The 23,680-nt window shown below is 38.9% G+C and overlaps 1 protein-coding gene across 2 annotated transcripts in view; it reads left to right on the forward strand.

The window, feature by feature from the left end:
• Positions 1-17,389: 17,389 nt before the first annotated feature.
• LOC126109805 (uncharacterized) overlaps positions 17,390-23,680 on the forward strand; it is a 69,041-nt gene continuing 62,750 nt past the window's right edge. The window contains exon 1 of one of the 2 annotated variants that reach the window (XM_049914865.1): positions 17,390-17,509. The gene's annotated coding sequence lies outside the window, so the exon portion shown is untranslated. The remainder of the gene's footprint in view (positions 17,510-23,680) is intronic. The other variant, XM_049914866.1, reaches the window with a different exon arrangement.

Here is a 23,680-nt window from a genome sequence, read left to right on the forward strand (position 1 = left end):
ATGCAGTTGCAGAAGCCTATTCCAGAATCTGGGAATTCTTACAACTACTTCTCAATAGATATATTCACTTATGTGTTTCATTAGTAAAAACACTCATTTATACAAATGTAACAGTGAATATCATTAGCGCAACAGAAGAAGGAAACACGATTTCCTCAGTGAAGGTAAAAATTTGAAGGTTGCGCAGAAGGGTGTACAGTACTCTGATATAAGGATAATTAATGCTCTTCCTCTAGAAATCAAATCTGAAATATCCAACACATCTACATTTAAGGAGCTTCTGAGGCAATTTCTTTTAGCCATATCATTTTACAGTTTCGAAGAGTTTATGAAACACAATGAGAAACTGCCTTAAAATAAAATAAGATGTATTATCATATAAATAGAACATTAACCTGTACATTCTTGTCACATATGTAACTCTTTTAGTGTTAACTGCTTATATTCAACTATCTGGGTTATATGACCTTTTCATATTTAATTTACTATGTTTTATACTTTGTAATCTGTAGGCCTAATGTTTCTCATTTCATCATATTGTGTTATGGATCATTGTAGTAGTTAAATAACTTTCTAATCTTTACTTGTAAACATAATGTATAAGTAAAAATTGACACACACTACATCCTTGTGAAATTCTCACAGTTGGATCCATGGTGTAAGAAATAAATAAATAGAAATACTGGGTCTTGAATACCAAATTGTGAAAGTGAGAATTTTGACAATGAAATGCAAAATTTTGAAGTTCTAAACCAACTTACATTCAGTGATGAAGCTGTAAGTGAAAGCGATCCTTCAAGTGAAGAGCAAAATGTGCTGGAAACAATAGCTGATGATGAAGTTATATGGGAGCAGTTTTCAATATACAAAGGTTTAAAAGAGTTTTGTGATGATACAGGCGCTGACACTGAAGGGAAACTACCTTTTCGAGAAAGTAATTGTAGATATGAAGAATGACTATAGGACACCCAATATCTTTCAGAAGTATATATGTATCTAGTCATTGTCAAGAAACTTAAACTTGTCAGCAAACACATGCAGATTTAGATTCAGTGTTGCAAGAAAGGCTAGTCTCTCTCTCTCTCTGACTCCGCACCCCCCCCCCCCCTCTCCCCCCCCCCCCCCCCCCCCCCCAATCACCAAACATACATGAGGAGCCAGAAGTAATCTTTCACGGAATATTGGCTTTCACACCTGGTGTTTACTTTACTAAAAATGTCTGGGTTGGGAGGTCATGGCCAAAATATTTGTCTCCAACTGCAGGAGACGAGACATCTTTGGAGGTTGACGTTTCTCCCCCAAAGATGTCTCCCACAGTCTAACAGTAAGAGATGAGATGTCAGAGATTAGTTTTATATACGAACTGTGGCCCCGAAATTTTAAGTAAAGCATCATTTTCATCCAATGTCCCAACTAGTAGTTGGAGATTTTGGATGAGCAAAATAAATATTATCATGTGTGGACCTGGTTGCAGCATGAATTACCATTGAAGGTACGAAGAAAATCTGCACCTCGAATCTTGGGGTCCAGCCGCTCTGTGTAGCAGCCCCTACAGAGAGAGCATCAAGTCTCTGGTCCCTTGTTGCAATCCTCATCATAATTCTGTAAAACAAACCTCACCAGCTGCTGTTATCCGAGCCAGAATGGGCAAACATTCTTGAAGAAGTTGTTGTTCTTACGCATTACTTTTCTTCCTGTTTTGTGACAGAGAGAGGCTTCTGAAAGGAATCAGGTTTTCAACAATTCAAACAGAAGTCACATCATTTTAAGGTAGCGCCCCTGCAAGAGACAAAAAAATTAGAAAGGAACAAAAAATTGAATGGACAAGTGTGCACCATTTTAAGCATAATCTGGGAAGCATATGGTCATCTTTTCTTATTCATAAGCTAAAAATTCTTTGGCTTGTTAAGGAACAATATTTTTTCAATGTTTGCTCCTGGAATAGAAAAAACTGTGTAATAACTATTCAACACATAAGGTGAAAACTTTGAAGCTTCTGCTCCCAACTTAAGTAGCTTAAAAAACATAAAAAATTTCTAACAGTATGCATGAAAAGCAGCACACGCTGTTCTTCATGCCGATGGTAGTTATTGCAAAGATTATTTTAGTTATGAGTGAGAAAATTGAGAGAATTCTATCCATTGGTGTACCAGATGTCTAGTTATTAGCATTTTTTAAAATAGTGGAAGTAAGTTCTTAATTTTGGTTGCCTGGAAGTCATATTAATGTGCCGAGAAGTAAGACTGACATGAAGTAGGGCAGTGGTAGTTGTGGCATTGTGGTTGGTGGTAGTGTGGGGCATAAGATATATACTATAACTACTACATAGTTCAACCGAGAGGTAAAGAAGAGGTGTCACATCACTTAAACTTCCAGAAGTATATTCTGAATGTCTTGAGTCAAAAAATCTAATATTCTGGCTATTCTGTGAATTTATCTTCCCCATAAAGAACAAAGAAAGTGTTGGGTAATGCAGAGGAGAAAACTTCTTCAATTTGACAGCAGCAGCTAATACACACTACAGCCATGTGTCTATTATGTCCAGTGTACTCTATTAAATAAAATCGTCATAAATTCTGAATGGTCTGTGTTAGGTTGTTCAATATGCACAGTTGGCCACAAGACATGATGGCAATTAGTATGTGCATTCACATGCGCCTTGTTGTCATCCATTTGCACGTGAAAATGTCACTGTACAGCATGCTTAAGCTTATAGCACTTATGAAGGCCTACTATGCAAGCAACGACAACCCAACTGTAGTTCAAAGCAAGTTTGTGACCGAGTTCAAGCTGAAGGCAACTGGTCCGAGTGTGCTAACAATCAAGAATTTGATTCGGAATTTTGAGAGAATGGGTAGTGTTCACGATGACAGTGTCAATCATCCGTAAAGGGTGAAAACACCTCGATGAGAAGACACGTGCTGTGTTTCAGACAAGCCCCAGGAAATTGAATAGACGAGATACACAACAGGTGGGAATCAACTGGGAGACACAGCGACAAATTGTTGATGAAGACCTGCATTCCTTCCCAAAAAAGATTCAAATCCATCAGCCATTAAGCCCCAGGATCACGGAACACTTGTCGTGTTTTGACATCACTATTGTCCACAGAATTGACGAACTGGAGTTTGGTGTGAATACTGTTCAGTTTAGCGACAAAGCCCACTTTCATTTGGACGGGTTCGTCAGTAAGCAAAACTGACAGCAGCATCGACTGCATTTGGGGGACTGAGAATCCGCATTTCGCAATCGAGAAGTATCTGCGGTGTGCAATGTTCAGTCACAGAATAATCGGTGCAATATTTCTCAATAGTACGGTGATTACCGAACGGTACACGAAGGTTTCGGAATGTAATTTCATCACCATTATCTAAAGTGACACTGATTTTTTGACAAGATGTGGTTCATGCAAGATGGAGCTCGACTCCATCGATGCAGGAGTATGTCTGATGACCTGTGGAGCTCTTTGGGGTTGCATTCTGACTCTGAGGTACTCAGAGGCCACTGGCACGAGCATCGATTGGCTGACACGTTCTCCAGATCTGAACACGTGCAACTCCTTTTTGTGGAGGTGTATTAAAGACGAGGTGTACAGCAATAACACCGACACCACTGCGGATCTGGAAACAGCCATTCGGGAGGTCATCGACAGCATCAATATTACGACACTTCGGCAGGTCGTGCAGACTTTCACTATTCATCTGCTCCACATCATTACTAATGATGGCATGCATATCAAACATGTCATAACCTAAATTTGAATATCTGTAGTGGTGTTTATATGGTCAATAAAGTATGTGCACATCATAGGTTTTCTCATATAGTTCAATAATTGTCACCCTGTATTTGTGGCCACGTAATGTGTTTGGCTTATAACTTTTGCAATGGCCAGTTATGAAGTCATCAATGAAACTGATTGCTAACAGGCGTGTAAGAAAAGCATAGTTAAATGTAAATCAACCTTTAATACCACACTTGTGACTGATTGCAATGCTCAGGTTATAATCCTTATAAGTAGATTATTGATTTGATAGTTGAAATAATGAAGCATTATCGAGACTGAAGAAAACAGTTGACTGTATTGTGAACAGTGCATGCTGTGAATTCAGTTCATAGAGTTTTGACAGTCTGGATATCACGACCCCTAACCACAGAATTGTTCGTGACAAACTTTATTCGAACATCAGCTGCACTGTAGAACATGGAAAGCAACACAAAAAACTAAATGTGCTGTTACATAAAATAAAGGGAGCCCATTGACAGTGTAACATCACTAAAACATGTACTGATGAAAGAAAAAGTGAAATTTCTTCTGTTCAAGATGGAATCTTCAAACATCTTTACTTTCAGATACAAAAAACACCTCAAAAGAATGTGTAGCATTATTGTGTGAAACTTAGAGGAGCACCATGAGAGTGTCACAAGCAGCTGTTAACAATGTCATGTCAGAGAGTCAGTACCAAATCAGCTGCCATGTTATGCAGACCTGACTGATTTTTCTCAAACTGACATCCTGAAGACTGGATTTTTTCACATTCACTGTTTTTTTGGTGTCAGGAGGAGGCAAACACAAAAGGGTAGGCCTCTGTTAGTTGCCGGCAGTTCAAACGTATGGCAAATGGTGGTACCCCTTACGGAAATGTCAGCAAGGGGCAGGAAAGGACACCAGGTGCACTCACTGTGTGTACCTGGAGTCTCATTCAACATGTTGAAGAGACTATTCCAGCAGTCATTTATGGATCAGGATGCAACTAACTGCACATTGTGATGCACATTGGAATAAATGATGCCTGTCGTCTGGGCTCCGAGGTCATTCTTGGGTCATTCCGGTGAGTGGCAGTGGGGGTTGAGAAGACCAGACTTGTGCAGGAGGTTTCAGTGAAGCTCACAATTTGCAGCATTGATCCCAGAACTGATCATAGCCCTTTGATTCTAAGTTGAGTGGGAGTACTGAACTAGAGATATCGAAGGTTCTGTGACGAGCTAGGCTGTGACTTACTGGACTTGCACCATAGGATTGAAAACTGTAGGGTCCTCCTAAATGGGTCATGTGAGCATTACACATCAGAGGCCACTACTCAGGTAGATGATAACTGTAGTGAACCCAGAAGTATCAGTATAAGGCTGAAGAAATGCCTCCCAAAGGTGACAGTATTAAAATCATAATGCTAGGCAAGCAAAGCATTTGCAACAAAATGCTAGAGTTTGAAGTGCTCATGGAAGGTGCTGAAGCTCACATAATACAAGATACAAAAACCTGAAATTGACAGCAGTGAGACTTTTGGGGAAAATTGAAGTGTATCTCAAAAGAATAGGCAAACGGGTAATGAAAGTGGTGTATTTTATTGCCCACTAAACTCATCTTCTTATGTAGCTCAAAACTTTAGAGAAAACCTCCATTCACTTGTATGTCAGTTCCCCAATCATACTATAATTGATGGCGGAGACTTTAATCGTCCAACAATTAATTGGAAAAATTACAGTTTTGTTAGTGGTGAGCATGATAGGACATCCTGTGAAACATTACCAAATGCCTTCTCTGAAAACTATATAGAACAGATAGTTTGGAAACCCACTCATGATGGAAATATATTGGATCTAATGGCAACAAATAGACCTGACCTGTGTGATGATAGCCACACTGAAACTGGTATCAGTGACCATGATGCAGTTGTGAAAACAATGATTATCGAAGAACAAAGGACAACTAAATCATGCAGAAAGATGTATGTGTTCAGTAAACTAAATAAAAAATCAGTAGTGTCAGAGCTAAATGAGGAACTCGAAATGTTCAGCACATGGGAGGAGCATGTAGAGGAACTCTGGCTCGAGATTAAAAGACTAGTTGACCAGGCACTGGATAGATATGTACCCAGTAGAACAGTATGTAATGGAGGGGGTCCCTCCATAGTATACAGTCACTGTAAAGAAAATTCCAAAGAAACAGAGATTACTGTATAATAGGTGTAAAACAAAGGATACGGCTATAGATAGAGAGATACTGAATTAACTGTGTTTGGCTGTCAAGAGCAGTATGTAATGCCTGCAGTGACTATCATAGCAGAATATTATCAAATGATCTTTCACAGAACATGAAGAAATTCTGGTTGTTTGTGAAGGTCGTAAGTGGCGCCAAAGTTACTTTCCAGTCTCTAGTGAAAGAGACAGGAACTGAAACTGACAGTAGCAAAGCAAAAGCTGAAATGCTTAACTCCATTTTTGAATGTTCCTTTACATAGGAATATTCAGGAGAGTTGCCCCAGTCTAATCCTTGTACCATTGTAAAGACAAGTGTGATCAGCATTGGTGTCAGTGATGTTGAGAAACAGCTGAAATCGTTAAAACTGAACAAAACTCCAGGCTCGGATGGAATTGCTATCAGGTTTTACTCTGAATTGGCAGCTCAGTTAGCCCCTATTCTAATTATAATCTATCATAGATCCCTTGGAAAAAGAGCTGGTCCATTTCTTGTAAAAAAACGAAGGTCACATATGTCTACAAGAAGGGTAGTAGAAGTGATCCACAAAACTATTGCCCATTATCCTTGACATCAATTTGTTGTAGAATCTTAGAACATAATCTGGGCTCAGACACAGTGAGGTATCTTGAACAGAATGATCTTCTCAATGCCAACCAGCATGGATTTTGGAAACATTGATCACATGAAAACCAACTCTCACATTTCTCACATCACAAGCTAAAAGCGTTGGAAGGGGGTGCACCCAGGTAGAAGCTGTATTTCTTGATTTCCGAAAAGCATTTGACTCGGTACTTCACCTACACTTATTGTCAAAAGTGCTATCATATGGGATATCAAGTGAAATTTGTAATTGGGTTGAGGATTTTTTGGTGTGGAGTACACAACATGTTATCTCGGATGGAGTGTCATTTTCAGATGTAGAAGTAACTTCAGGCATGCCCCAGGGAAGTGTATTGGGATCTGTGCTGTTACTGTTATATACTAGTGATCTTGCAGACAATATTAATTGTAAAATCAGGCTTTTTTGATGATGCATTCATCTATGATGAAGAACTATCTGAAAGAACCTGCATAAATATTCAGTCAAATCTCGATAAGATTTCAAAGTGGTGCAAAGACTGGCAACTTGCTTTAAACGTTCAGAAATGTAAAATTGTGCACTTCACAAAACAAAAAAGTGTACTATTTTATGACTATAATATCTTGGAGTCGCTGTTGGAATTGGCCAACTCATACAAATACCTGAGTGTAACACTTTGTAAGGATACGAATTGGAATGATCACATAGGCTCAGTCGTGGGTAACTTTGGTTTATTGGTAGAATACTGTGGAAGTGCAATCAGTCTACAAAGGAGATTGCCTATGAATCACTTGTGTGACCAGTTCTAGAATATTGCTCAAGTTTGTGGGACTCTTACAAAACAGGATGAACACCAGATACTGGACGTATGCAGCCAAGGGCAGCATGAATGGTGACGGGGTTGTTTGACTTATGGGAGAGTGTTACAGTAATGCTGAAGAAACTGAACTGACAGGCTCTTAAGGATAGACATAAACCATCTTGAGAAAGTCTATTAACAAATTTCTGGAACCAGCATTAAATAATGCCTCTAGTAATATACTAAAATTTCTTATGTATCAGTCACATAGGAATTGTGAGGACAAGATTAAAATAATCGCTGAATGGACAGAGGCATTCAGTCATTCTTCCCACACTCTATATGTGGATGGAATGGGAAGAAACCTTACTAACTGGTACAGTGCGCTGTACCTTTTCCATGTACAGTGTGGTTGTTTGCAGAGCATAGATGTAGAGGAAGATGTATACATTATTACATTTTCTTTTACTGATACTGCCATGTTCTCACATACAGTATAAGCTATCTTTGCAGCCAGTGGTAGTAATTATAGTGTAATAGATGTAAGTGCTTTCAGCATTGAGGGTGTAATAGAACTAGCAGCAATTAATTATAAGTGAGGGAAAGAGAACTTAATTATTATAGGCCTATATAGACCTCCATCTGGTAACCTAGATAGTTTCTTTGATGTTCTTAATGACCTGCTTGTTGACATTGACAGTAAACACTGCAATAAAAATGGCTGGGTTAACATAATACTAACTGGAGACATAAACATTGACATGCTGTCCAGTGACTCTGTATCTAAAAAACTGATGCTAATACTAGCTCAATTTAACTTAACATTTCTGATAAACAAGCCCACTAGAGAGGTCAATAGTGTAAAATCATGCATTGACAACATTATAACTAACATGTCCCACTTCACATGCAGTGCCTCAGTTTTGAAGATTGCCATTACTGACCACCACGCAGTACAGGTATTGATAGAAGCTGAAAATCTTCATGTCAATAGAAAAGAGAAACAATATGTGACAAGAAGAATCACCAATGACGACAATGTTAAAGATTTCAACAGTTTGCTGGAAAGTTTACAATGGGGTGAAAAAAACAGCATTACTTTCACTGATTTTTCATCAGATTTTTATTATTGCTTCAATGTCTCATGTCCAGAAATGACCTTTACAGTAAATGACTGCAAAAAGATACAAAAAAATAACTGGATAAATCATGCAGTAAAAACAGCAAGAGAGAAACTTAGACTTTTCCAATATGCAATGACAAATAATAACAATAATAATAGACTAAAGGTAGAATTTAAGAACTATCAGGATTACTATAAAGATCTTCTGCTAGAAACTAAAAGTAAATATGTAGCCACAATGTTAAGAAACTCTACTAACACAGGTTTAGCTGTTTGGAAAGTAATGAATAGCTTTAGGGATTGTAAGGACAGATCAACAAGTGATTTTACTATAAACCATAAAGGGCATATCATGAAATGTCAATGTCAGATTGCAAATGTTTTTAATGAGTACTTTTCTTCTGTTGGAAAATCTGTCAATGACCATTTTAAGAATCTTCAGCATAGATATAGGGGCATTCCAATCAAACAAAGCATATACTTGGCCCCAACCAATAACAAGAAAGTCAAAAACATTGTAATGTCATTAAAAAATACAAAATCAGAAGGCTATGATGGATTGTCTATCAGTCCACTGAAAAGATGCATAGACAACATATCTGATGCCATGGCCACAGCAGTAAATGATGTAATTGCATCAGGTTGTTTCCCATGTAGTCTAAAGATAGCACAGGTAACCCCGATTTACAAGAAAGGTGATAAATCTAAAATTGAAAACTACCGCCCCGTCTCAATCTTACCTGCATTTTCTAAGGTAGTTGAGAAGTTATTTATACTAGACTAATGACATTCATGAGTCAACACAATTTAATATTTGAAAATCTACATCTACATCTACATTAATACTCCGCAAGCCACCCAACGGTGTGTGGCGGAGGGCACTTTACGTGCCACTGTCATTATCTCCCTTTCCTGTTCCAGTCGCGTATGGTTCGCGGGAAGAACGACTGTCTGAAAGCCTCTGTGCGCGCTCTAATCTCTCTAATTTTACATTCGTGATCTCCTCGGGAGGTATAAGTAGGGGGAAGCAATATATTCGATACCTCATCGAGAAACGCACCCTCTCGAAACCTGGCGAGCAAGCTACACCGCGATGCAGAGCGCCTCTCTTGCAGAGTCTGCCACTTGAGTTTGTTAAACATCTCCGTAACGCTATCACGGTTACCAAATAACCCTGTGACGAAACGCGCCGCTCTTCTTTGGATCTTCTCTATCTCCTCCGTCAACCCGATCTGGTACGGATCCCACACTGATGAGCAATACTCAAGTATAGGTCGAACGAGTGTTTTGTAAGCCACCTCCTTTGTTGATGGACTACATTTTCTAAGGACTCTCCCAATGAATCTCAACCTGGTACCCGCCTTACCAACAATTAATTTTATATGATCATTCCACTTCAAATCGTTCCGCACGCATACTCCCAGATATTTTACAGAAGTAACTGCTACCAGTGTTTGTTCCGCTATCATATAATCATACAGTAAAGGATCCTTCTTTCTATGTATTCGCAATACATTACATTTGTCTATGTTAAGGGTCAGTTGCCACTCCCTGCACCAAGTGCCTATCCGCTGCAGATCTTCCTGCATTTCGCTACAATTTTCTAATGCTGCAACTTCTCTGTATACTACAGCATCATCCGCGAAAAGCCGCATGGAACTTCCGACACTATCTACTAGGTCATTTATATATATTGTGAAAAGCAATGGTCCCATAACACTCCCCTGTGGCACGCCAGAGGTTACTTTAACGTCTGTAGATGTCTCTCCATTGAGAACAACATGCTGTGTTCTGTTTGCTAAAAACTCTTCAATCCAGCCACACAGCTGGTCTGATATTCCGTAGGCTCTTACTTTGTTTATCAGACGACAGTGCGGAACTGTATCGAACGCCTTCCGGAAGTCAAGGAAAATGGCATCTACCTGGGAGCCTGTATCTAATATTTTCTGGGTTTCATGAACAAATAACGCGAGTTGGGTTTCACACGATCGCTGTTTCCGGAATCCATGTTGATTCCTACATAGTAGATTCTGAGTTTCCAAAAACGACATGATACTCGAGCAAAAGACATGTTCTAAAATTCTACAACAGATCGACGTCAGAGAGATAGGTCTATAGTTTTGCGCATCTGCTCGACGACCCTTCTTGAAGACTGGGACTACCTGTGCTCTTTTCCAATCATTTGGAACCTTCTGTTCCTCTAGAGACTTGCGGTACACGGCTGTTAGAAGGGGGGCAAGTTCTTTCGCGTACTCTGTGTAGAATCGAATTGGTATCCCATCAGGTCCAGTGGACTTTCCTCTGTTGAGTGATTCCAGTTGCTTTTCTATTCCTTGGACACTTATTTCAATGTCAGCCATTTTTTCGTTGGTGCGAGGATTTAGAGAAGGAACTGCAGTGCGGTCTTCCTCTGTGAAACAGCTTTGGAAAAAGGTGTTTAGTATTTCAGCTTTACGCTTGTCATCCTCTGTTTCAATGCCATCATCATCCCAGAGTGTCTGGACATGATGTTTCGAGCCACTTACTGATTTAACGTAGGACCAGAACTTCCTGGGATTTTCTGTCAAGTCGGTACCTAGTATTTTACTTTCGAATTCACTGAACGCTTCACGCATAGCCCTCCTTACGCTAACTTTGACATCGTTTAGCTTCTGTTTGTCTGAGAGGTTTTGGCTGCGTTTAAACTTGGAGTGAAGCTCTCTTTGCTTTCTCAGTAGTTTCCTAACTTTGTTGTTGTACCACGGTGGGTTTTTCCCGTCCCTCACAGTTTTGCTCGGCACGTACCTGTCTAAAACGCATTTAACGGTTGCCTTGAACTTTTTCCATAAACACTCAACATTGTCAGTGTCGGAACAGAAATTTTCGTTTTGATCTGTTAGGTAGTCTGAAATCTGCCTTCTATTACTCTTGCTAAACAGATAAACCTTCCTCCCTTTTTTTATATTCCTATTAACTTCCATATTCAGGGATGCTGCAACGGCCTTATGATCACTGATTCCCTGTTCTGCACTTACAGAGTCGAAAAGTTCGGGTCTGTTTGTTATCAGTAGGTCCAAGATGTTATCTCCACGAGTCGGTTCTCTGTTTAATTGCTCGAGGTAATTTTCGGATAGTGCACTCAGTATAATGTCACTCGATGCTCTGTCCCTACCACCCGTCCTAAACATCTGAGTGTCCCAGTCTATATCTGGTAAATTGAAATCTCCACCTAAGACCATAACATGCTGAGAAAATTTATGTGAAATGTATTCCAAATTTTCTCTCAGTTGTTCTGCCACTAATGCTGCTGAGTCGGGGGGTCGGTAAAAGGAGCCAATTATTAACCTTGCTCGGTTGTTGAGTGTAACCTCCACCCATAATAATTCACAGGAACTATCCACTTCTACTTCACTACAGGATAAACTACTACTAACAGCGACGAACACTCCGCCACCGGTTGCATGCAATCTATCCTTTCTAAACACCGTCTGTGCCTTTGTAAAAATTTCGGCAGAATTTATCTCTGGCTTCAGCCAGCTTTCTGTACCTATAACGATTTCAGCTTCGGTGCTTTCTATCAGCGCTTGAAGTTCTGGTACTTTACCAACGCAGCTTCGACAGTTTACAATTACAATACCGATTGCTGCTTGGTCCCCGCGTGTCCTGACTTTGCCCCGCACCCGTTGAGGCTGTTGCCCTTTCTGCACTTGCCCGAGGCCATCTAACCTAAAAAACCGCCCAGCCCACGCCACACAACCCCTGCTACCCGTGTAGCCGCTTGTTGCGTGTAGTGGACTCCTGACCTATCCAGCGGAACCCGAAACCCCACCACCCTATGGCGCAAGTCGAGGAATCTGCAGCCCACATGGTCGCAGAACCGTCTCAACCTCTGATTCAGACCCTCCACTCGGCTCTGTACCAAAGGTCCGCAGTCAGTCCTGTCGACGATGCTGCAGATGGTGAGCTCTGCTTTCATCCCGCTAGCGAGACTGGCAGTCTTCACCAAATCAGATAGCCGCCGGAAGCCAGAGAGGATTTCCTCCGATCCATAGCGACACACATCATTGGTGCCGACATGAGCGACCACCTGCAGATGGGTGCACCCTGTACCCTTCATGGCATCCGGAAGGACCCTTTCCACATCTGGAATGACTCCCCCCGGTATGCACACGGAGTGCACTTTGGTTTTCTTCCCCTCCCTTGCTGCCATATCCCTAAGGGGCCCCATTACGCGCCTGACGTTGGAGCTCCCAACTACCAGTAAGCCCACCCTCTGCGACTGCCCGGATCTTGCAGACTGAGGGGCAACCTCTGGAACAGGACAAGCAGCCATGTCAGGCCGAAGATCAGTATCAGCCTGAGACAGAGCCTGAAACCGGTTCGTCAGACAAACTGGAGAGGCCTTCCGTTCAGCCCTCCGGAATGTCTTTCGCCCCCTGCCACACCTTGAGACGACCTCCCACTCTACCACAGGTGAGGGATCAGCCTCAATGCTGGCAGTATCCCGGGCAACCACAGTCGTAGTCCGATCGGGGGATGCGTGGGACGAGCTGGCCGTCCCCGACAAACCCCCATCCGGACCCCCACAGTGATGCCCATTGGCAACAGCCTCAAGCTGTGTGACCGAAGCCAACACTGCCTGAAGCTGGGAGCGAAGGGATGCCAACTCAGCCTGCATCCGAACACAGCAGTTGCAGTCCCTATCCATGCTAAAAACTGTGCAAAGAACGTCTGAACTAATCTACAGAGAGCGCAAACAAAACGACACAAAATTGAAGCGGTTATTAAAATACAAGATTGCCTAGTAAATGCAGTAATGCTGCCACTTGTGCACTGCTGACACACTGCTCGGCGTCGGAAGGAGACTACGCGATTTAACACTATTCGAGTACTAAAACGTGATGCTACAACTCTCAAATACTATAATACGCCCGAAATTTATGAATTAAACAATGGCTTTATGAAAAACAAGTCAACATCAGTAGCAGCAGCACAATTAATAGACAAAATAATGACAACCACAGAGAACAAGGAGTATGTAACTGGAGTGTTCCTTGATCTAGAAAAAGCTTTTGATTGTGTCAACATCACCATATTACTTGACAAGCTGTGGTACCTGGGTATCAGAGGAACTGGCTATGAGCTAATAAAATTGTATATGAGCAATAGAAAACAATTTGTCTTGCTTAAAACAAACAGTGGGTCTTACAAATCTAAAATTACTGATATCAAATATGGGGTGCCTCGAGGTTCTGTCTTGGGACCTCTTCTTTTCTTGATTTATGTTAATGATATACAGTATTGTTCTCCTAACTGTACAAAAATATTGTATGCAGATGACACATCAATAGTGTGTAAACACAAAGACTATGAGAGTCTGGAGGTACTGTGCAACAGTGTAACTAATGCAATAGTCATGAATATAATAGAGGGAAACATTCCACGTGGGAAAAATATATTTAAAAAGAAAGATGATGAGACTTACCAAACAAAAGCGCTGGCAGGCCGATAGACACACAAACAAACACAAACATACACACAAAATTGTAGCTTTCGCAACCAACGGTTGCCTCGTCAGGAAAGAGGGAAGGAGAAGGAAAGACAAAAGGATATGGGTTTTAAGGGAGAGGGTAAGGAGTCATTCCAATCCCGGGAGCGGAAAGACTTACCTTAGGGGGAAAAAAGGACAGGTATACACTCGCACACACACACATATCCATCCGCATATACACAGACACAAGCAGACATTTGTAAAGGCAAAGAGTTTTTTTTTGTCAATAGTCAAGTACTTTAATGAAAGCCATCTAAATGTAAGTGCTTCAAAGATTGCAATGAAGGAATTTAACACAAGGAAACAAATAGAATTTGACATGAAATTATCCATAGGAAATGACATTGTAAAAAAAGAAAAATGGACAAAGTTCTTGGGAATTACAATCCAGGACAGCCTCAAATGGGACATGCATATTGATTCCTTAGCATGTAAGCTGTCGAAGAATGTGTTTACTATAAATATGATTAGCAAATATTGTAAGGACATGTGTGTACTAAAAACTGCTTATCATGCCCTATTCTCATCAAACTTAAACTATGCTGTAGAAATATGGGGTGCAACAACTCAAGCCAACCTAAGTACATTATTAGTACTACAGAAAAAAGTTATCAGAATTATTTGTGGTGCCAAACCTCGAGAATCATGTCGGAATCTGTTCCCAAAATTAGGTGTGCTTACCATTATAGGTGTATACATATTGAAAGTTATATTGCTTGTGAAAACAATAAATCAAAATTTCAACTGTGACCTGCACCAGTACGATACAAGGCAAAAGTTCCGATATCATGTAAATAGCCACAGAACAGCTTTATATGAAAAAAAAAAATGCACTTCATGCTGGGCTGAAGCTAGCCAATGCCCTACCAAAAAGTCTCACAACCCTTCCTACTTACAAATTAAAAGATCAGCTAAAAAGAATTCTAATTGAAAACCCTTTTTATTCCCTAGACGAGTACTATATCTGTATGAAAAGTGCTTCATAAATATGTCAAGCTCATAGTTTTAAGTAACCTACAGCTAATATAATGATGATAAAAACAATATTTGTAATATTGTGATTGTATACTACCAAATGTAAAATCCATCAAAATGTAGAATTTATTAATGCAAACAAATCTTTAGTTTGTAATTTATAAACTGATGTATTCAGAAGAATAATCTGTATGATGTCCTGAAACTGTATTATTTCTAGGGATTGTATTTGATTATTCAATGCAGAATAAATATTATTATTATTATTGAGCATTAGTGGAGGAAGTTTTGAGCCTTGTGCTACAACATGTTTTACTACTTGAAAATCAGAGTAAAAAGTTTCCATTGTATTCTTTACCTTTTATCTTAATTCTACACTTTGTTCTTTGTTTTCCACAAGTGGTTTTATTAGACTGGCTACTTTCCCCCGATACTATATTTATGCAATGGCACACACAGACAAAGGATTTTGAGGGAATTAGGAATACTCAATAAAATTTCTTCTTTTCTTCCAAAGGTCTGATTATGTGTGTCATCAAGCTTGCTACTGCTGTTTTTGTACTGTTTCCTTTCGTGAATCCATGTTGCGCTTCATCCAGGACATCCTTTTTCTAATAATTTCGTAGCTGTTCCTACAGTTTTTTGATAAGGTAGGTGTAACTTATATGTATGTTCAACAATGGAAAATCCAGGATGGAATGTAACAATATTATGAAAAGGATAGTTGCTACTCACCACATAGTGGAGATGCTGAGTAGCAGATAGACACAAAAAAAGGACTGTCAGAAAATGAGCTTTCAGCCAACAAAGTCTTCATCGGAGATGAAAAACACACACTGGCCAAGAGCTCATTTTATAACAGTCCTTTCGTTGTCCCTATCTGTGACTCAGCAGCTTCACTATATGGTGAATAGCATCCTTTTCATAATATTGTTATATGTCTATATTTTCAGGATCCCCCTTGTTACTGACTTTATAAATCAGACTACCTTACTCTTTCCCAGACATGTTTGAAACAAACCTCTTTCTGTTACCAGGTTTACTTTGAATGTCAGAGCCTTTGCTAGATAATGTGAGCAGTATTTGCTTACTTTTGCAGATATTCTATCTATGCTCTCTTTATCATTTGTTAGTAATCTCATAATAGTTTTAACTTGGTTGATCTGTTGCAAATAGGAATAGGCATTCTGTTATTTCTGGTTAAGCTATACTCCTTTTAGTCAATGCTTCATTTCATTTCATTTCATTAGCTATTACATCTATAGCTATAGTATGCTAACTACTGTGAAGTGAATGGTGGAGGGTACATTCCACTGGACCAGTTATAAGGCGTTTTCCTATTCCGTTCAGGTATGGAGTGTGGGAAGAATGATTGTTTAAAAGCGTCTGTGTGTGCTGTAATTAATCTGCTCTTGTCCTCATGATTCCTTTGGAAGTGATATGTTGCGGATTGCAGTAAATTCCTAGAGTCATCTTTAGAAGTTGGTTCCTGAAGCATTGTTAGCAGATTTTCTCAGGACAGTTTGTGTTTATCTCCAAGACTGTCCTAGCTTCTGAACTGTATTTACATAATACTTATTTAAAGTCGAACACACTTCACATGGGTCAGTCAGTTTGTTCCCTTGTGCTGTAAGTACTACGTCCCCACTTTATGTCTTATTTAATTCATTGCTTTTTGTATTTATGCGTATGGAACATATAACTAACCAGCCTATCTAAGAAATATTTTATGAGGTTCCAGTTTATAATAACGATATTTTCTAGCTGCTATATTCATTTTTTTTTTTTTTTTTTTTTTTTGTATCCATACATTTCACAGTGTGCCTGAGTATTAAACATCCCACACCTTTCGTTCAGATCTAGCTTTCATGATTTCTCTGTTGATCCATTTCTTACTGTGTCTTACATTTATGTTTCAGGGGACCTTTGGAAAAGCTGTGTTTATGAGGTGACTTAAGGCTGAGATGAAAGTTTTCCACCTTTCTTCCACATCATCGCTACATCAGGTCGTCTGAATTGAGTAACATTCCAAACATTACAGTTTTGGAAAAAAAATCTATAAATTGCTACCTTTATCCATTTTCGACATTTGCGCGCTGCTAATATGGCTTTACTACAATTAGATAACGTTCAGCTCAGAGCTATGTATTCATATATAATAATGATAATAAAGTAATATTTTTTAAACGAAAAACATAATAGCTACGAAAACTTTCCTCCAAAATTTGTCCACAAATGATAATGTAAACCATGTATTGGCATTTTTTATTTAACCAGACTACAAAACAGGCAAAATGGCCAGAGAGAATGAATTCATTTACAACATTTATGTGTGAGGCTGTTTAATTTGGCGCCATCGCGTTTATTTTGTTTACGATAGACGCTTTATCTGTGGTCGTTCCCGTGAGCTGATAGGTCGCTGCTCAGTGGTCGCAGTATGGACTATGGAATATATGGCGGTATTTACGTATTAAATGATCAACGCTGACACATTCGCGCTCAGGCTCTACAGTAGTCAGTAGGTAAGTTTCATAATTATGACACATATACCACAGATTTTATTTTCTGGTTAACGAGTATTTGCATTTAGCAGGACTGTGAGTAGTTCGAAAGATTCCTTCGTTGTATGATTTCTGGAGGGTGTCAGACCCGAAAAACTAGAGTTAGAGGGTTAGTGCCAAATAACGGAAAAATACCTATGGTTTAAGAAGTTTTCTGAAAGAAACTAATAAATCTAGTCTTATAACATACAGATTTTGGCCCCAAAGATACCTCAGATGACAGTCCTACAACTTCGCGATATAAAGGAGGAGATGTTATTCCTTGAAATACACATGCATTGGAAAAATTCTGTATTCTGGACATGCACGTTTTATTGAAATTCACCGTACATTACACCTCCTTTATCGTGTTCACATTAACTATATAATAAATTTTCAAATGATCACCTTCGCTTACGTTTATACGTTGTTGGCTGCAGAGGAACTCACTCGACGTGAAAAGTGAAATGAAAGTGTTTCTGGCAATGATATTTAATGTTATGGCCGTATCAGTATCACTATAATCCTTCGAATAAATTAAAATTACCTGCTCGAACTTAAGTGGGAGTTTGTATATTATAAACTGGTATTCGCGACTGACCAATAACAAATCTAAATGTTTGTGTTCTGAGAGGGAACCCGTTTATATCTTCAGTAAACGATGTTTTCTAATAACATGCTACAGTTCGTTGGGATTCAAAATTACGTTAAGATTTCGATTTGTGCTGGCAGAGTGGAAGACAGATTCTGTGTGTTAACTGTTCATATATTAAGACGGAATACAATGCAGTCATTCTATTTTAAGACATTGTAAGGCTTTAGGTCTATATCATACCAAGCTACCAATATAAGAAGGAAAGAAATTGCGGAAATAAGCCTCTAAAATTAAGCGGTTAGATTTTGAAAATGAGTCTACTGGCTGTAAATTCTCACCCATAAAGAACTTTAATCTTTTTCATAATAAATTAACCTTATAAAATGCTGTTAATAAAGTTTCTTTAAAGAAATATCAGAAATTTCTTGAGACTGGTCTCACCTTCATAAATGACACCTTTGGTTAAATTAAGGTTACTTTGTTATGTAGACTTGCAAAGAGGAGCTCCTTGAGGATGACAAAAATTTTGAAATGTTATCTCTGTGTATTAGAGGACTGACTTAGTCACAACTACTTCGCCATTCTGGTTTTCTTTGCATTTCTGCCTGTTTGCCTTCTTATTACTGCCAGTAAGACTTCAGTTTTCAATTGTGATATTTTTCATGGAAGTCAGTCAAGTTCTTGTGTACTGTAAAAGATGTGGAGCTGACATTCATTAATGGGTTACATAAAGAAAATGTTGGGATATTTGTTTGCATTATTTCACTGATTAAATGATCATGTATGTCGGGGGGGGGGGGATATATAGAGAGATAAGCTAATTTAACATTTAATGTTAGGGATACAGCTGAAACACATTTAGCACATGTTGTCATTATGTTATTAGCTATAATCTGGATATTTTTCAATTTTTTTCCAAATTATTTTATCAGGACATTGATGGCTACTTTAGAACATGTTCAATCATGTGAGGACCATTGTCTTAATAGTTTGAGTTGGTTATGTTTGTAGATCTTGCCTTGTTGTGTTTGATGGTCTCTCTCTCTCTCTCTCTCTCTCTCTCTCTCTCTCTCTCTCTGTCTCTGTGTGTGTGTGTGTGTGTGTGTGTGTGTGTGTGTGTGTGTGTGTGTGGTTTTTTCATATCAGTAGTTATAGTTAACCTATATAGGTCAAGGGAAATGACAGTTTCTAATTTTCGTATTTTTATATGCTGGTATAGGTGTTTCGGTATTGTCAGCTGTGGTCAAGGGACATGTCGGATTCCAATTTCCGTAGTTTTTGCTGTAGGCGTTGGTGTTTTGGTATTGTCAGCTGCCATTGATCTATATAGGTCAAGGGAAGTGTCAGATTCCTGCAGATTGTGTAATTATTTTTTTGTTCATCTTGTGTGTTTTGTGATTGTGTTTTTTAGCTTGTCCCCTCCCTAAAACCCCCAATTACCTGCGGTTGTCCCGTTTGTTTGATTGTATTTTTGGAAGATGTTACTGTCTTATTTATATATATTTTCATGTTTGTTGCCGTGTGTATGTAGTGATATCATAGGCGCCATATTGGAGATGCTTAGAATAGCCATTTCCACCATATTGATGACATCATGGGTAAAAGCAGATGGGTGGAATCTGACACTTGCATATTCGCCTCTTAATCATATATAAAAGTGTCTGCTGTCAAGTGAGATACCAGTTTTCATAGGAAGTTCATTTCAGTATGCTTAAAATTAAACACAGTCCACAAAGTATTACACACTGTCAAACTTTTCCTGTAAAGACTAGAAAGAGCTGTCCAAAAGAAAAAGTTTAATCAGACCCTCACTGACTGATTTTACGTAAACAAGTTTATTGTATTTATACCTGTATGATTGAATAATGTACTGTTTTTTGTCCTATGCTGAGAGTTTTGTATCTTTGTGAAGATCACATTTACTACTTGCATTGCGATATTTATTTGGTAAATTATACTATTCTTGTTGACAAAGCACATAAGTGAAAAAATGTACTGGCATTCATGGCGAGCTGTTTGAATAAATTTGTGCAAGAGTGTCTAGGGTAGATTCTACTCATAAATCTGATGACCTCCATTGGTGCCATAAAGACTTTGGGAAAAAAGTCATTTTTAAATGTTTAATGTAAAAGCTTTGGTGCCAAACATTTAAAGTCTTTTCTTCAACATTTGAGTGCTGCAAGATGTGCCATACTGAAAACTTCTTTAAAGACTTTGTTTACCCGTGACTGATTTCACTAGAATATGATGTCATACATCATAAATATCCAAGGTATGCAGCTTTGATTGTTTGCAAACCACAAAGAGTTGTAACTGAACAAACAGCTTCTGCTGTCGAATTAGTCTTTTTCATAGGTTGAGGATGTGGACTGACAGTTGAAACTGAGTGAACTGAGGCTTGTTAACACTAAGGACAGATGATTTGAAGTGAAGTGAACCAGTCTTGAGCTTCATTGAATATTGTGGGTGAAGTGTTCTCTAGACTGCAGTTGGTTGCTTTGTCAACCATAATGGTTGTGCTGTCTGCAAATAGGATAAAGTGTGTTTTTGGCTCACACACAATGGCAGCTCATTGATAAAGATTAAGGATAGGAACCCTACAGTATATGACACCTCACTGTGCCCAAGTCCTGACAGGCAGGAGCTATTGCAGAATTATTTGACACTGCCTTCTGCTTGCTGCCCTCTTGACTCGTGCCACGTCCCTGCTGTGCCTTATAAGCCATAGTAGAATTTTATTACGGATATTACATTTCTTAAGATGGTCCATAATCCTCTTGTACATAAACTTAGCCAGTATTTGAGGATGACTTGTTAGCAATGGAATTGGCCAGTTGGAAGCCTCAGCTTTATCACCTCTTATGAAGAATAGTTCGACAATTGCATATTTGAATCCAATAGGAAGAGCACCTTGATTTAAAAATTCATAAAATATTTGGCAAAACTCTAAAAATAAATTAATAGCAGTGCTGTAGTACTTTGATACATTGTCCACACCAGTGCTATTTTTGTTTTTCATTTGTGTTATCACCTTCCCAACCTCATTTGTTGTGATGTGGTGTAGCCCTACTGCATCTGGCTGATTTTGTTCTCCACAGATTTTTGTAGAAAGTTCACAGCATCAACCACAGACCCTCTACTATCAATTTCATGAGCTATTGTCCAAAAATTGTGATTGAAAATATTGCCAACTATTTCATCATCTACCATGCTACCATTATGATGCACTTCAGTTGTGCCTGTATCGCGTGAACTTTACCTGTACTCCTTTTTTGCCGTCATCCAAATTGTTTTTGGTTTTTTTATTTGAACTGTTGGTTTCAGATTTAATGAACTTCCTCTTCGGTCCTTTAATCACAGTCCTTAGGATACTACAGTATAACATTTAGAGCTCCCTATCCTATGGTTTATCAGACTTGCTGAGTGAAGTATAAAGCATTTTTTCTGCTGTTTTGATTCCCTTAGTGGGCCACTGTTTCCTACACAGTTGCAAACAGGGTAACACATTCATACGTAGATAGGTTACAGTTATCACTGCCGTTTTTATCCTTTTTGTGTGTCCCAATCCAACTCCTCCAAATGCTTGTTAAAGGTTTTCAGACCTTCGCTATTGATTAATCTAAAGAATGAATTGATAAAACTACTTTTGCTATCAGAGCTTACATCGTGCGTTATCAACAGCTGGCTGTTACATTCAGAAAGAGCATTTAAAATTTGTCTTACACTTATGTTACCGATTCTGTTATTATGTACAAAATATCTTTGTCACTCTTGTGAAAAAGTCAACTGTCCTCAGATTAAAAGAGCTCATTACACTCTCAGAATGTGTCCTATCATTATTGCAGGTAGGAAAGTTTACATTAAAATCACCAGGCGTGTTAATTTCCTTGATTCTTGAGAACAATGGTTAAGTAATTCTGCCTGCTTGAAAAATATACTCAGATTGACCATTCATTTCATATAAATGCTACTTTACATATTTCTCCTGGAATATTACTGTTTCCTTTGAGAGTAACTATCATGCTGACCATTTTACATGTTTCTAACTGCCTTTTAAACAACATTTTTCTCTGCGAACTGTTTTAGTGCTGGTGTCTTGCATTTGAAAAATTATAGTGTGTCTTTCAAGAGAATTTAAATTATTTGTCCACTTTGTTGTAAGAGTTATGCAGTGCATTCTTCAGCATACAAAATTGTTCATAATATGCGTAGTAATATACATTGGAGATTTGTCTATTGTACTGGGTGGTTGTAATTAAACTTCCCCTATTTAACATGCTATAATGCGGAAACTAATTACCATACGAGTACCAGGCTTGGTGGTGTTAATGTCCAGAGTTTGAGGTGCATGATTTCCATGTGTAACAGTGCAACTGTCCTGAAGCAGCTTGCACCGCAGGACACACAACGAGGTGTTGACTTTGCTCTTCTCTTTCTTGCAAGGGTTGAAGTCGACAAGGGCTAGTCGTGGACCATCGTACGGACAGACGAAGCTCATTTTTCTTTTATCGTACGAGGTGAACACACAGAATTGCCGGTGTGGGGATCTTCACCACCAGTCACTGTGCCTGAAGTTCCTCTGTATGGTAAATATGTTACCATATGGTGTGGCTTCCCAGCTATGTTAATCATTGGCCCATACATTTTTGCAAAGGCTGGTGCTCAAGGGCCAAAGATGTGCAGTGTGGCTGGCCAGCATTACTGCAGTATGCTTCACCAGTGTCCCCACTGCACATCACTCGTAAAGTTCACCTGCTTCTCTGAAACACATTTGGAAATGATCGAATTATCAGCCAATCGTTTCCAAATGCTTGGCCGACATGATCACCTGATCTCACTCCTTGCGATTTCTGGTTGTGGGACTACTTGAAAGATAGGATTTACCAAGGAAACATCCACACACTTGCTGATCTGAAGTGCAGCATATCAAGAGAGATAACCGGCATACTTATGGACATACTTCGTTCTGCTTTGGAGAATGCAATCCTGTGCTTGCAAACTCATCTGATGTGCACCATATTGAGGCTCTTCTGTAGCAATAACAGTTCCAGTATGTAATGGTATAATGTACCGTAGCACCACATTAAGTGTTTCAGTTGCATTGATTCTGCATTATTTCTCTTCCCCATGTCCTCAACATTAATGCTACCAAGTTTGATCCTCATTTATGTGTTAGTTCCTGTGTTTTAATGTGTTAAGGGGTGTAGGACGTCAAATGGGCCGACTTGGAGCAGGAGAGGCATCACGGGACATTTTAATTTCCAGTGTCTATACTTTTACAAATAAATTCATAAAACTTTGTCAGCATCACTAGGCAGGATTCAGGATTCACACTCGTTGCAATGGAAGTTCGAAAACATAACGAAGTAATTTTTTTTACATGTCAAATTTCATCATTTTTTCACTTACTAATTTGTTGCTATAGGTAAACTTTTCTTCATATGTTAGATTCTTTCTTCGATGAATTTTGCGCACCATACATTCCATACTTACAGATGTACGAAACTCTAGAATTTATTTAATTTATGAAAAAAACGAATGAACTATTATATTTAAAA

Source organism: Schistocerca cancellata, chromosome 12, assembly GCF_023864275.1.
Source record: "Schistocerca cancellata isolate TAMUIC-IGC-003103 chromosome 12, iqSchCanc2.1, whole genome shotgun sequence".
In the NCBI taxonomy this organism is placed as follows: domain Eukaryota; kingdom Metazoa; phylum Arthropoda; class Insecta; order Orthoptera; family Acrididae; genus Schistocerca; species Schistocerca cancellata.